Below are 14794 nucleotides of genomic sequence, written 5' to 3'. Positions count from 1 at the left end.
GGTTACGTCAAGTCTATATTTTTACCATGCAAAACTAGTTACAGCTGATGATTGAATTTCCACACACAAAATTGTATTTATTGGGGAGTTAATAATTGCCTCATTGTTTCATTTGCCTGGTTTTATAAATATTCATTCATTCCCAAATTCATTTCCAGTAGTGTAAATACATAAAACACATCAGGTACAAAGTCAGATTTCTCTCTTCAGAAATATTCTTCCTGGAGCCCTCCATATGCTTACTTGAATCTGACTGCTTAGTCTTTAGGCCACTGCATAGTCTGCAGCCTGGGGTTTCTGTTTATCATAATCCTGGGGATTCTCCTTCCCTTCTATGTTAGATCCCTGATTCTTCCCATCTCAGTCTTCTTTCCTGGTTTACTCCCTCATGTTGATGGAGCATATTCATTAGGAGCATCCTTGGAGGTTATATTAGAGATTATTAAGTAGCTCACAGAACCTCCAGAAGGACCAGAGAATAGGTTTTGGAGACTATGCATCTAGGAACGATACCCAAAGTATCCAACAATCTATATTAAGGTATTTCTATAACTTCTTTGGTCCAAGGTACTAAAGACCATGACCAATGGACCTTACTAACTAGAGCTTACGCCACTGCTGCCTCTAAAAGCTCACTGTCTCTCACCACCTCCTCCAGGAACAGATCCTATGCAAAACTGACCTTCTCACAGTTCTTCAAAGTGAGGTCTTTCATGGAAGTTTCTGATGGGAAAAGGCTAGGTCATATGCCTTACATCTTTGCTGAAACAGATGCTGGATAATTGAGTTCTGGCTTCAATTTTGGAAAGGCGGGGGTCCTAATATGGGAACTTCCCCAAATATAAAAAGGGAATTCAAAGTTGGTCACAAATATAACAACTGTCTACTAAAGTTTGCCTGCCTGAAATGCCTTTTATTTCTACCTTTATGCTTTTCTTACAGGATTCTGAAGAAATTGTTCCATTGAATTTTAGCTTCTAGAAATCCAAAAACCAATGTGTTTTCTGATCCTTTTTGTGCAACCTGCTTTTACTCTCTTGCCATTTTTAGGATATTCCTTTTCTCATTATTTTCAGAGATTTCATTAAGATATGATTTTGTTAACTATTGAGCTAGACTCTCTCACATAGAAACTCATGTGCTTCATTGCTGTGAAACTTTCTGATAACCGTTTTTTTTTTTTTTTAATATATTCCTTCCCACTATATTTTCAGTTCTTTCTCTCTGGAAATACAATTAGTTGGTTATTAAACCTCTTGGTCTGATCCTCTAATTTTCTTATCTTTGTTCTCCTATTTTCCATCTTTTTGTTCTTGTATTTTATTTTCAAAATCTTTTAGTAGTTATTTTTAATTTCCAGAAAATTTTTTTTTGCTCTCTGAATATTCCTTTTATTATAGATTTTTGATATTTTCCATGGCTGAGGATTTTCTCTTCTCTCTCTAGAAGTATTAATTCTAGTGATTTTTTTTAAAGTTTCATTTGCATTCTATATTGTGTCTGTTTCCCCCTAATTCACCCTTCCAGGATGTTTTGGTTTTGGTCTTTCATGTTAAGTGCTTTCCTCATAGTTATTCTTGGCTTATGTTTAAGAGCCAAGCACTGAAGACTTGCATTTGCTATGTATGATTGTAAGCTTCACTGAGAGTGCTCTGACAAAGATCTAGTCATTTCCTTTGAGGAATGGGGCAACTGTCAGTACCCAAAGTTAAGAGAATAATGAAAAAACTTTAAATTTATGTATCTTATTCATTTGAAATTAGGGACCGGGAATTTATAGTGTTTTAATTTACTGTTTTTGAGAAACATTAAATAATAGGGAAAATTGCACAAATAACAAAGCCTGCATTCCAGTCAGAATTGATATTCTTAATATTGTGTCATATTTGCTTCAAGTGGCTTTTTTAAAAACAGCTTTATTGAGATATAATTTACAGAACAAAAATTTCACCCATGTCAAGTGTACAATTCAATAATTTTTGGTATATTTACAAAGCTGTGCAACCATCACCATAATCTAGTTTTAGAACATTTCCATCACTTGAAAAAGAAATATCATGCCCATTTTCAGTCACAACCCATTTCCACCCTCAGCTCTAGGCAACCACTAATCTGTCTATAGATTTGCCTATTCTGGACATTTCATATAAATAGGATCATATCATATGAGGTTTTATGTGTCTGGCTTGTTGCACTCCACGTTTTTGAGGTTCATCCCTGTTGTAATATGTATCAGTATTTTGTTTCTTCTTATGGTTGAATAATATTCCATTGTTACGAATGAATTGTTCATAGCAGTTTTTTTATCCATTCATCCGTTGATAACATTTAGGTTGTCTTCGTTTTTTGCTATTATGAATAACACTGTTATGCATATTCAAGTACAAGTCTGTGTGGACATGTGTTTTTATTTTTCTTGCGTAGATACCTAGGAGTGGGATTGCTGGATCATATGGTAACTCCTGTGTTTAATGTTTTGAGCTGCTGCTACATTGTTTTTCTGAAGCCTGCAACATTTTAATTTCCACCAGCAACATAGAAGCATTCTTAAGTCTCAACATTCTCACCAAAACTTTTGGCCTTTTTTTTTTTTAATGGTACTTCTAGTTGGTGTGAAGTATCTTGTGGTTTTGTCTTTCCTTAACAACTTATTTGACACTGAACATTTGTTCCTATATTCCTTGCCCATTCATATGTCTTTCCTGAAGAAATTTCTATTCAAATTCTTTGCTCATTTTTCCAGTTGTCTTATTATGGAATTGCAAGAGGTCTTTACATGTCCTGGTTTTAAGTCCCTTGTTGAGTATATCATTTGCAAATATTTTCTCCCAGTCTGTGGATTATCATTCCACTTTCTTGATTTTATCTTTTGAAGTGGACAAGTTTTGAATTTTGATGAAGTGCAAGTCATCAATTCTCTATTGCTTGTGCTTTTGCTGTTGTTAAGAAATCATTGCCTAACCCAAGGTCATGCAGATATAGTCCTGTTTTCTTCTTCTAAGACTTTTTTTTTTAATTTTTATTTATTTATGATAGTCACAGAGAGAGGCAGAGACACAGGCAGAGGGAGAAGCAGGCTCCATGCACCAGGAGCCCGACGTGGGATTCGATCCGGGGTCTCCTGGATCGTGCCCTGGGCCAAAGGCAGGCGCTAAACCGCTGCGCCACCCAGGGATCCCCTGGGACTTTTATAGTTTTTGCTTACATTTAGGTCTAGATCAATTTTGACTTAATTTTTGTATATGGGATCCAAACTCATTCTTTAAAAGTATGTGGATATCCATTGTTCCAGGAACATTTATTGAAAAAACTATTCTTCCACTGTTGAATTGTCTTGAAAACTTTATCAAAATAAACTGGGTTTATTTCAGGCTCTCAATTCTTATTAAATATATATATATATATATATATATATATATATATATATATATATACACATATATATATACACACACATACACACATACATATATATTGATAATGAGTATATGTAAGCAAACCAATGTCTTCTTATAACTTTGTATTAAGTTTCAAGGTCAGGTAGTCCTCCAAATTTTTTCTTCTTTTTCAAGGTAGTTTTGGTGATTCCAGGTCCTTTGTGTTTAAATATCAACTTTAGGATGAACTTTTAACTTCTGGAGGGAAAAAAAGCCAGGAGCAATTACAATAGGATTGCACAGAAACCATAGATCAATTTGGGGAGTATTGCCATCTTAACAAAATTAGGTCTTGTGACCATGAATATGGAATGACTTTTCATTTATTTAGCTCTTCTTTAACAATGTTGTGTAGTTTCCAGTGTGGAGGTCTAGCATTTCTTTTGTTAAATTTATTCCTAAGCATTTTATTCTTTTTGATGCTATTGCAAATTGAATTATTTTCTTAATTTCATTTTCAATTCAGATTGCTCACTGCTAATGTACAGAAATCTGGTCTTGTATCCTGAAATCTTGCTGAACTTACTAGTTCTAGTAGTCCTTTAGTGATTTGTTAAGATTTTCTCCATATTAAATCACACCATATGTCAATAAAGATAGTGTTATTTCTTTCTTTCCAATTTAGATGCCTCTTTCTTTTTCTTGCCTAGCTGCCCTGATTAGAATCTTTGGTGTAATGTTGAAAAGAAGTAGTAAGAATAGACATCATAAAGGGTCTCATTCCTACTTTGAATTCTTTTAAATAGAAGAAATAAATGTTTCAGATGATGTAAACCCCAAATCCTAATCTCCTTTTCCTCCAAAGCCCCATAAACAACTATTATGAATTTGGTGAATTTTTGATTGGTAGATGTCTTTTCATTTGTATGTGTGTATGTATTGTGGATCCACTAATAATATGGAGTATTGTTTTATGTATCTATTTTATCTTATATAAAATGATTTAGTAACAAATATGCTTTTTTCAATTTTTATGTCTCAATTCATATATACAAAAATACATAGTTTGTCATAAGAATATATTTAATCCATTTCTCTATTAGTATTTAGATTACTTCCAGTGTTTTTTATTACAAACAACACTGCACTAAAAACCTTGTACATGTGTTTTTGTAATTATATGTGAGAATTTACCTAGGGTAGATATTTTTTAGGAGATACAGAAACTACATTTTGTATTTTATTAGCAAGGTCAAGCTCCTAATTAACATATGCACTAGCAGAGTAGGAGTTTCTTTCTCCACACACTCAAATGCACTTGGTGATGTCCAATTTTTAATTATCTGATTGGCAAAATAATTTATTTCCTTTTATATTATTGTGTGGCTTGTTTCCTGATGAGGTGACATGATTTTTCATTGATTACTGACCTTCTGTGGGTTTCAGTTTTAGGAGTTAGCAGTTACATCCTTTGCTCACTTTTTCAGTTAGTTTTCTTTTTCTACTGATTTGTAGGAGTTCTTTAAATGTTTGTGATACTAATTGTGTCTATTGTAATAAGTATCTTACCTCATCCCACCACCTCCATCTAAATTTGCTTATCACATATTTTAGTTGTTTTGAAAAATTAAATGTAATCAAACTCACTAATCTTTTCTATTATGATTTGTTTCCTTATCTCCTGTTTTAGTAACCCACTGTTCTCAAAGTCACAAAGATTTAATTTTCTTTTGTTTCCTTTGTGTTTTGTCTTTATCTGTTTCATCCATTTAGAACATCATCTCACTGTTGTTGGGGGGTAGGGATCTATATTGTTGTTTCAGGTTTGTTTGTTGCAGAAATCTAATTGTCTACCACCATTTTCCCACTGAGTTGGAATCCTCCACTCTCATATACCAAGTTCCAACATAAGTATGGATTTCTTTCTAAATTCTCAATTCAGGGATCCCTGGGTGGCGCAGCGGTTTAGCGCCTGCCTTTGGCCCAGGGCGCGATCCTGGAGACCTGGGAAAGAATCCCACGTCAGGCTCCCGGTGCATGGAGCCTGCTTCTCCCTCTGCCTATGTCTCTGCCTCCCTCCCTCCCTCCCTCCCTCCCCCCCCCCCTCTCTCTCTCTCTGTGTGACTATCATAAATAAATAAATAAATTTTTTAAAAAGTAAATTCTCAATTCAAGTCCACTGATTTGCCTATTTCTGTGCCGAGTCTATACCGTTTTAATTACAATAGCTTCAAAATAATAATAATAATAATTATAATAGCTTCATACTTAGTATTGATAATTGATAAGGCAAGTTCCTATGTGCTTATTCATCTTGTCCAGAATTAATTTGGGTAGATTGGTAGAGTTAAACTTCAGTATTAACTTTAGGACACATTTTTCAACTTCCACAAAAGTCCCGTTGATTTGAATTGAAATTATATGAGGTAGAAAAAATTTGAGATAGACATAGTTCCCATATTGGGCATTCCCATTTCCTAATTGGTATTCCTCCATTTATTCAGATCTTGTATGCATTTCAAAAATTTTCAGAATTTTATCAATAAAGATAATGCATCTATTGCCTTAGATATATTCTTAGGATCTTCTTAATTTTTTGAGTGTATTGTGATGACATTTTTTCTATTAATTTTCATTATGTATTGCTCTAAATATCTTTTCAAATGTTGTACCTCTTTATCCTATTATAGTAGCCTGACCATTGATTCTAGAGTTTTCCAAATAGATGATCATATTTTCTGAAAAAAAAAGCAAAAATTATATTTCATCTTCTCCAATAGTCATAGTTTTTTTTCTTTCTTTCTTTTTTCTTTTCTTTTCTTTTTTTTTTTTTTTTTTGAGCTGGGCAAGAATGGATGTCTTATATAATTAGATATCATCTCTAGTAAAATATCAAATGTTGACTGATTTAGTAGAAATTCTACACTCATTTCAGATTTTATTAAGAGTGATTCTAAACTTTAAGTTACATCATATCATTTATCACCTAATATGACACATTTTTGAGTGACAGGGACCCAAGATAGATAGACATAAACCAGGACTCTACTAAATTGACCAAGTATTAGAATATTTGAACAATGTAACCTAAAAATTGACCTAATGGGCATATGTTCAATGAAGTTTGTACTCCCAAACCACAGAATGTAATTTTTTTCAAGTATTATGCAAACTTTACAAAATTGACCATAAAACTGTGGCCATAAACCAAATCTTCACAAATGTCATAGGGTTAAAAGCAGGCAGGACATAATTAGAAACAATAAAGTTAGAAATTAATATTTTAAAAAAACACCTAGAAAACCTTCAATTTTATAAAATTGAAAATAAATTTCTATACAAACCTTTAATCAGAAAGAAACAGAAATGGAAATTAGGAAATACTTTTAATTAGAGTGGGTATTCTATATTTCAAATCTTGTGGGATGCTGGTAAAAGGTATTAAAAGGAAGATCTATAGACTTAAGTAAATATCTAAGAAAGGAAATAAAAGAAGTTTGAAAAATTCCATCTCAGAAAGTTAGAAAAAAAGCAAAGAAAGTAGAAAAAAGAGAATAATAATAAAAATACAAACAGAAATTGATGAAATATTAAACCAATATAAATTAGGGAGGACAAACAAAACCAGAAGTTCATTTTTTGAAGTCAAATAACATTGAAAAACCTCTGTTGAAAATAGTAAAGACCAAAAATAGAAGGCACAAATAACCAACGTCAGGAAAGACAAAAAGATCATTACAATAACTGCTATAAACATTAAAGAAGACATGATAGTATAAACCATTTTAAGCCAATATATTTTAAAATTCAGATGAAACACATTCTTAGAAAAACATAATAGCAAAATGGACAGAAGAAATAGAACAGCATATATCTATAACCATCAAGAAAAGTGAAACAGTAACCAAAACTCTCTTCACAAAGAAAATTCTAAGCCCAGATGACCTAACCTGCAAATTTTACCAAACATTCAAAGAATAATGCCAACCTTAGACAAATTTCCCCAGAGAGCAGAAAAAGAATATTTTCCAACACATTTTACGATATAAATGTTATGATACAAGTCTCCGATGAGGACACTATGAGAAAGGAACATAATGGGCTAATCTCACTTATGAACATAGATGTGAAAGTCCTAAATAGAATCTGAGTAAACTGATTCCAGCAATAGACTCATCATGATCAAGATGGGTTTATTTCAAGAATGAAAGACTGGTAGTTAAATTAATTAATACATAACACACTAATAGACTAAAAGAACCTCACTAGATGTAGAAAAGTGTTTGATAAAATTTACCATCCGTTTAGTAAACTAAAAATTTTATGGAAATTTTATCAAATAAAGTGCATCTACCCCAAAGCTTCAGGCCACATAATACTGAATAGTGAAAAGTTAAAAGCTTTCCCTTTCTGATCAAGAAAAAGACAAGATGCCTGTGATTTCTTTAATCAACATTGTGCTGGATGTCCTATCCAACATAAAGCCGCAAGGAAAAAAAGAGAGGAGGGGATAAATTGGAAAGGAAGAGAAAAAGCTGTCATTATTCACAGGTATCACTGTATATGTGAAAAACCTAAAAGATATACAAATAAGCTATTTTAACTAATAAAATGGGTCTCTGAATTTAAAATAGCAATATATAAAAAACAATTTATATATACCAGCAACAATTAAACAATAAAAATTTAAGAGACCATTTACAATAGTATTAAAAATTAAGTGGCACCCTAACGCTTACACTAACAAAATCTTGCAAGTCTTCTATAAAGACAATAATATAAATTTACTTAGAAGCAATTAAAGTAGACAAAAAAAAAAAAAAAAGGAAAGATATAACCTGTTAGTAGGTTTAAAGATTCAATATTGTAGAATTGCCAATTCTTATGGTAAACAATAGATTTGATGTTATTCTAATCAAAATCTTAAAAGTATTTTTGTAGAAAATTTTACATTTTATATTGAGGCATGAAGGGCCAAGAATAATAAAGTACTCATAAAAGAGGAACAATAGAAGACTTGCTTTACCAGACTTCAAGACCCCTCTACACACTATGCATAAAAAGGAATTACTGGTAGAACTGTGAAACATAGAACTACAAAACTTTCAGAAAATAATATCCAAGAGTATCTATATATATAACTTCAAAGAAGGAAGACCCTCTTAATAAATACCATATACTAAGCAAAAAAGGAAAAGATTCATCAACCGAACTACCCAAAATACTAAAACTTTTTGTATATCAAAATATACCAAGAGGAGGAGCCAAGAAATGGAAAATCCACATGTAGCACAAGTAAGTGACAGAAATGGTGCCTAAAGTATTAAGAACTCATAAGAATCAATAGGAAAAAAGACTTGATACCTCACAAAAGAAGAAATCCAAATGGACATAAAACATATGTGAGGTGATTAGCAATCAAGAAAATGCAAATTCAGACCTCAATAAAATATTACTATCAGCCACCAGGTGACCTAAAATTGAAAAGCTGGACAATATCAAATGTGGTGAGACTATGGAACAAAAGCTCTCATCCTGCTGATAAGGATATATATAAATGAAACATACATACCTCCATCGCTGCACATTTATAAGAATGTTTATCCTGGCATCATTTGTAATACCCATACCAGAAAACATAATTATTAGAATAAACAACATATATTGTATATGTTTACACAATGAAATTCTACATAATATACTACAGCTACACAATATACACATTAAGTAGAAAGGGAAAAACAAACAAAATCAACACATATGATTCATTTATATAAACATTTTGGACATCTAAATAAAGTTTAAAAATTGGCAAGACTAAATATCATTTAGAAATAAATACATAGCATTTATTGAAACTAATTTGGGAGCTTTATATTTGATTAAATTTTGTAAATCTTCAATGTTTAAAAAAATGAAGTGTATTCTCTTAAAAGGATTTTATATACATATAAATGCAATATACAAATACATATGCATATATAAGTGCAATAAGCATATGTATCTATGCACACAATGCATCACTGCTGTTAATTTGTCTGCCTGAGCAATCTGAGAGAAAATGTTAAAAAAAAATGCCCATTGATTGTGGATGTCAGTTTTACCTTTTAATTCTTTATTTTTGCTTTATATTTTTCCACCAAACTATGTATTTAGTTGCATACATTTTTAGGATTGTAGTATTTTCCTAGATTTTCTTTATGAATCAGTAAGATGGTCCTATTCATGTCCTTGTTAATGTTATTCTATTTAAAGAAAACTTTTGATAATTCGTGTTGCTACACAGTTTTTTTGTTGACATTGCTTAGAATTGCCTGGTATGCCTATCTCTTTATTTTCCCCATTTTAGTTGTTTAGTTTTAACTGTTTTTTAAGATGTTTGTTTTTAACTGTCTTAGTAATTATGGGCTGGCCAGCTAATGAGGTAGCCATGTACTCAGATTATGTAAGAGGTGGTTAAATTATACTATTATCCATTAATCTAGCCTGGACCATCAGCAAATTTCATTTTGAAGCTGTCTCCAGAAAAATCCTCTTTCTGGGCCTCAGAGCATCATCATTTAAAATCAGGATTTTGTTGGTCTAAGGCAGGGTACTATTCTTATCAAAGCAAAGGACCAGTTTTTTTTTTCCCTTAGAAAATTTGTCATTTTCAGGTTAAAAATTTTAAATGGACGTCATTATTTATGTTTTTTTTTTATTTATGTTTATTTTTAAATGTGATTTCTGACTTGTGATCATTGGGAGTTTTCTCTCAATTTTCTTGTTAAAAGCCTCAAAGAAACATTTTCAAGCAAAATTTTCACATTTTGTGGGTTGGTAGCTTTGTAAAGGAGGTTTACAAGAATTGGGGAAAATGATTCAATTGAAAAATGAGGCAGGTTGGGTTAAATTAGAATTGTGATTGGATTGGGGGTGGGGCTGATTGAATTAGAATTTTGATGATACATGTAGAACCTGATAGTCACATGACTTTTCATTTAGTGATTCTTTCCTGAAAAGAAATCATGTTTCTGGGTCTTGGCGTATCTTCATGTCAAACCTGGATTTCAGACTAGTAGAATGAAAGTTATTTTTTTTTCTCCTTTAAAATATAAAAGAGATTAAAGCAATGACTTTTTCCATCAAAATGTGACTTTTTTCCTGTTAAATTCATTCACTCACTCATTCATTCGGCCATTCATTCACTCATTCACTCATTTGGAAAAAAATGGGTGGGCACCTCTTGGCACCAGGCACTGTTTTCAGTGCTTGGACTACATTACTGGGATAAACAAAGATGCTGCTCTTTGGGTTAGGTAGAAAAAAGAAATACTAAACGTAACTAAATTATATAGGCTTATGGAAGATGATAAATGCTATGTAAAAAAGAAAAGGATAACAGGATAAGCGAGATAAGGAGTACACAATGTTGCAGGACCCACGTGGAAGATGGTACAACTTTAAATAGGGCTGTCATCGTTGGGTGACCTCATTTAAACACAGACCTGCATAAGACAAGTAAGAGTGTTCTGAACAAGGAAATAGCTATGGCAGGAGCTATGATCAGATAACACCAGGAAGGCATGTAGCCTAGAGAAGCAGAAGCAAGACAGGAAATGGATTAGGTAGGGAAGAGCCTTGTAGGTCATTGGGAGCACCTTTAGTTTTCCATGAGACAGTCAGGGAACCAATGCCTATTGTCTAACTAGATCTCCTTTTCTCCAATCCTATCCAATTGTATTGCTAATTTTTAAAAATTAATGCCAGTCTAATACTACAATATAACTCATCATTGGTTTACTTTCATTTTCCTAATAGGGAGGTTTTGTGTCTTTTATATTTACTGTTTCTTTGGAAGTGCTTTTTCTGGATGGCCCGTTTATGTTCTTTGCTCATTTTTTTACCGGGTTGTTTGTATTTTGTTATGTGTAGTAGTAGTAGTAGTAGTAGTAGTAGTAGTAGTAGTAGTAGAAACATTTTATATGTCCTAGGTATTACAAAATTTACCTGTTCATCTAGCATTTATCTTTTGAGTTTGTTTTCAGCATATTCTGCAACAAAATTAAAATTTTATATAGATAAATTTTTACAATTGCTTCTTTTACAGGTCTTAGGTGTTGTGTCTTGCTCAAAGGATAAAGTTCCTAGGTTATACAAATAGCCTCTGAAGTTTTCTTAGATTTTTATGGTTTCTTTTTTCCTTTTGGATATTCAACAGGATGCAGTGCCTGTGGCAAGCTTTGAAGCTAGAACTCCTGCATTGCATGGTGCCACAAGAATAGTCAGTTTTGAAATCATAGTTATTTTATAAAACATCCTTTTCACATTGAATTAAAATCCTACCTTTGTCATATGAAAATGAAGGAGCATTTTAAAAGTTATGATATATTAGATCATATCCAAAACCTGGTAAGAATGATCTAAAAGGGACAGATTCATAGATTATGAGAGAGAGGAAATATAGCAGGATGCCAGTTACTATGAAGGCTGAAGGGATTGAGACTCAGACCACAAAGGAGAGGGCTGAGATTACCTCAGCTCTACTAAACCATTGAAAGCTGAGGGTCTGGGTATAGTCATAGGCAGCTTGCTAGAACTGGTGGAAGGCACATGAGAAATCCTTATTTAAGAACTTTAATTTTCTGAGAAAAGTCATATCACTCACTCCTGGGAAAGAGTATGAGAAGAGAAAAGAGGTTGGAAGATTTGAAGGTGTGTAGATTTGAAGAAAGAGGGGAAATGTGGGAAATCCTATCATTGCAGAGTGAGAAAATAAACAATCAGAAGAGTCTAAGAGCTTTGGTAGGCAGAATTTAGAGCGTAGCTGGATTTCTGTGGTAATGGATATCAAATGAGAATTCCTGGGAGATTATATAAGATTTTTGCCAGTAAAGATAGCTGATGAGGTGAATTTTTAAGTTTTTAGTAAACTTTTAGTTTCTTTTACTAATACCTTCAAATCATTTAAGTCAAAAGCTTTTAGTTTCTTATATTAGTACCTTAAAATCACCTAAGGAAAAACTTTTTAGTTCCACTTTTTAATAAATAGTTTCAGACCATTTAAGTCAAAGCTTATAATTTTGTAGGCTGATTGTGTTGTATGGTGGTGTCAATAAAATTACAGGGATGATTACTTAATCACAGTGATCCAAAGATTAGGTGATGGGCTAAGAGATAAATGAATCAGGGTGACTGACTCAGGGCTGATAAGGGCAGATGGAACATAAAAACCAGGGGTATGTTCTATAATTGTGTTTCCCACTTTGTTACTTCATTCCTCCACTCCATAGGACATCAATCATTCATTCATTCAACAAATACTTACTCAGCACCTATTATGTGCCAGGCACTGTTCTATATGCAGAGGATACACCAGTGAACAAGAGAGACAAGGTTCCTGCTTTCCTGGAACTTATATTCTAATACAGGAAGATAGACAATAATAATAAAAATAATATTAATAATAATAATAATAATAGCTAACATTAATTTAGCAAGTACTGTTTGCTGAGATTGTTTTAAGTACTTTACAAGTATTCATTCATTTAATCCTTATCAGAACAATAAGAGGTAAAGACTAGAATTATCCCCATTTTATGTAGTGGACACTGACAACATAAAAAAGGGAAAATAACTCCTTTTAGAGCAAAGGTTAAATAACTAAGAAAAGGGACACCTGGAATTTAGCACCAAGAAAAGCTACAGATCTCTTTCCCTTAATGACTTTGCTGTGCTCCTTCTCAGACAAGAAACAAGGAGAGAAACAATAAATAGAATAACTTTGGTAGTATTCGGGACTACAAAAAAAATAAATAAAGGAGGGCGACACGATGGTATTTGAATGTTGGGGGTGTGGGGAAGAAAATGAAGATGTCAGGGAAAGCCTCACTGATGCAGTGACATTTGAGCTGAGGCTTGAAGGAGGTTAACACCGTTATCTTGAGGCACAGGCAAGAGAAAACCCAGTGCAAAGGAAATCTTATCCTTTGTGAAACAGAAATGCCCTGTTGGCTGTGGCTGGAGTTCAATATGTAAAAGAACGTCTGATTAAAAGTGAAGTCAGGCAGATAGCCGGGAACCAGACCCCTTGGGTTCTCAGGTCACATTAAAGAATTTGACCTTTATTCTAAGTGCAGTGGGGTTTTTAGGCAGAAGAGTAACACTACCTGATCCATAACTTTCAAAGATCACTCTCACTGCTATCTGCAAAATTAACCGTATGTAGGGCCAGAGTGGAAGCAGGAAGGCCCATTAGGGAGCAATTATAATGCAGGTGAAAAATCCCAGTGGCTTGAACTAGGGTAGTGGCAGGGGAACGAAATTTTGGGTATCATACTTTAAAAGTAAAATGGACAAGTCTTGGAAATAAACTATATGTGAGGAGTAAAGTAAAAGGGATTTAATCAGGAGCCTTGAGGTTTTGGTTTAATAAGTGGTACCTGGCAGTGTCCTTTACTGAGATGTACAAAACTAGGGGAGAAACACCATCCCTAAGAAAGATTTTTTTATCTTGACCTTCAGAAAGGAAGGGGCTTCTTCCACTTTTTAAAAGAATTTACAGGTTTGAAAGGAAGAGTTCTGGAAATAAAGCTTTTTAATGCTCGATTTTATGAGCTGTTTATATTTGACACCAAGTTGGAGATGCTGAATTTTCATCTGTTTAATATTTATTGAGCATCTACTGTGGCCAAAGACCATGTGATGAGATACCAAGATGGACTAAACAAACGAACTCCCTGCTCCCAGTGCTTTTTGGAAAAGGGAGAACGGACGACTGGCGTTCCTTGTCTCACTGAAAGTTCCCCCAACGCCTGAGTAGCCATCTTCCAGGAAGTGCATCTCGCGCTCCTGGCAGTTGGGCCCAGCGTTCCAAACGCTCATCATCGGGCTAATAAATGAATCTCTAAGAGTGACATCTCCCCTCCCACTAGAACTCAGGCTTTAAAAAAAAAATGGAAATGTTAACAAACAATACGAATACAACCTTTGCTTTGAAGACTAGTATTTTTGCAGGAATGGTACCTTTATAAAGATCGTGGTTGCCCCCGTACATATTTGTTCTTTCTTCATATCCAATTAAATGAAAACACTAGCTTTTCCGCAGCCCACTCTGGGCTGGCTGGGTCTAGCTCAGGAGAGAGGAAGCCGGAGCCGTTGGCTTTAAACACTTGGGTGTAATCCTTCTCTACGCTCCCTCCCGCTAGCCGGGGACTCGCGGTCCGCTACCCGGGGCTTTCCGTCCACGCAGCGGCGGAACGAAGGAGGCTGGGAGGGGGTCGGGGAAGGGAAGGACGGGAGAGACATTAAGTAATTGGCTCTTGAAGGTATAAAATGATGTTTCGGGTCTACTCGAAAGCACGGATTTCAAACGCCCGCCCCCTGGGCCGCTTCGGCCCCGCCCCCCGCCGTCGTCACGCCGACCTCCACCCCGCCAG

General features: G+C 34.0%; 1 long non-coding RNA gene across 1 annotated transcript; it reads right to left on the bottom strand.

The window, feature by feature from the left end:
* Positions 1-1896: 1896 nt before the first annotated feature.
* LOC140594424 (uncharacterized) lies at positions 1897-14737 on the bottom strand. The gene is made up of 3 exons (XR_011995196.1): positions 14382-14737; positions 12685-12778; positions 1897-3635 (listed from the first exon to the last, which is right to left on the bottom strand). It is a non-coding gene; the product is annotated as an uncharacterized lncRNA (long non-coding RNA).
* Between the last annotated feature and the right edge of the window lie 57 nt (positions 14738-14794).

Source organism: Vulpes vulpes, chromosome 11 (genome assembly GCF_048418805.1).
Source record: "Vulpes vulpes isolate BD-2025 chromosome 11, VulVul3, whole genome shotgun sequence".
Lineage (NCBI taxonomy): Eukaryota > Metazoa > Chordata > Mammalia > Carnivora > Canidae > Vulpes > Vulpes vulpes.
The sequence above is the reverse complement of the archived record's forward strand: the minus strand, read 5'-3'. Positions and strand labels throughout refer to the sequence as shown.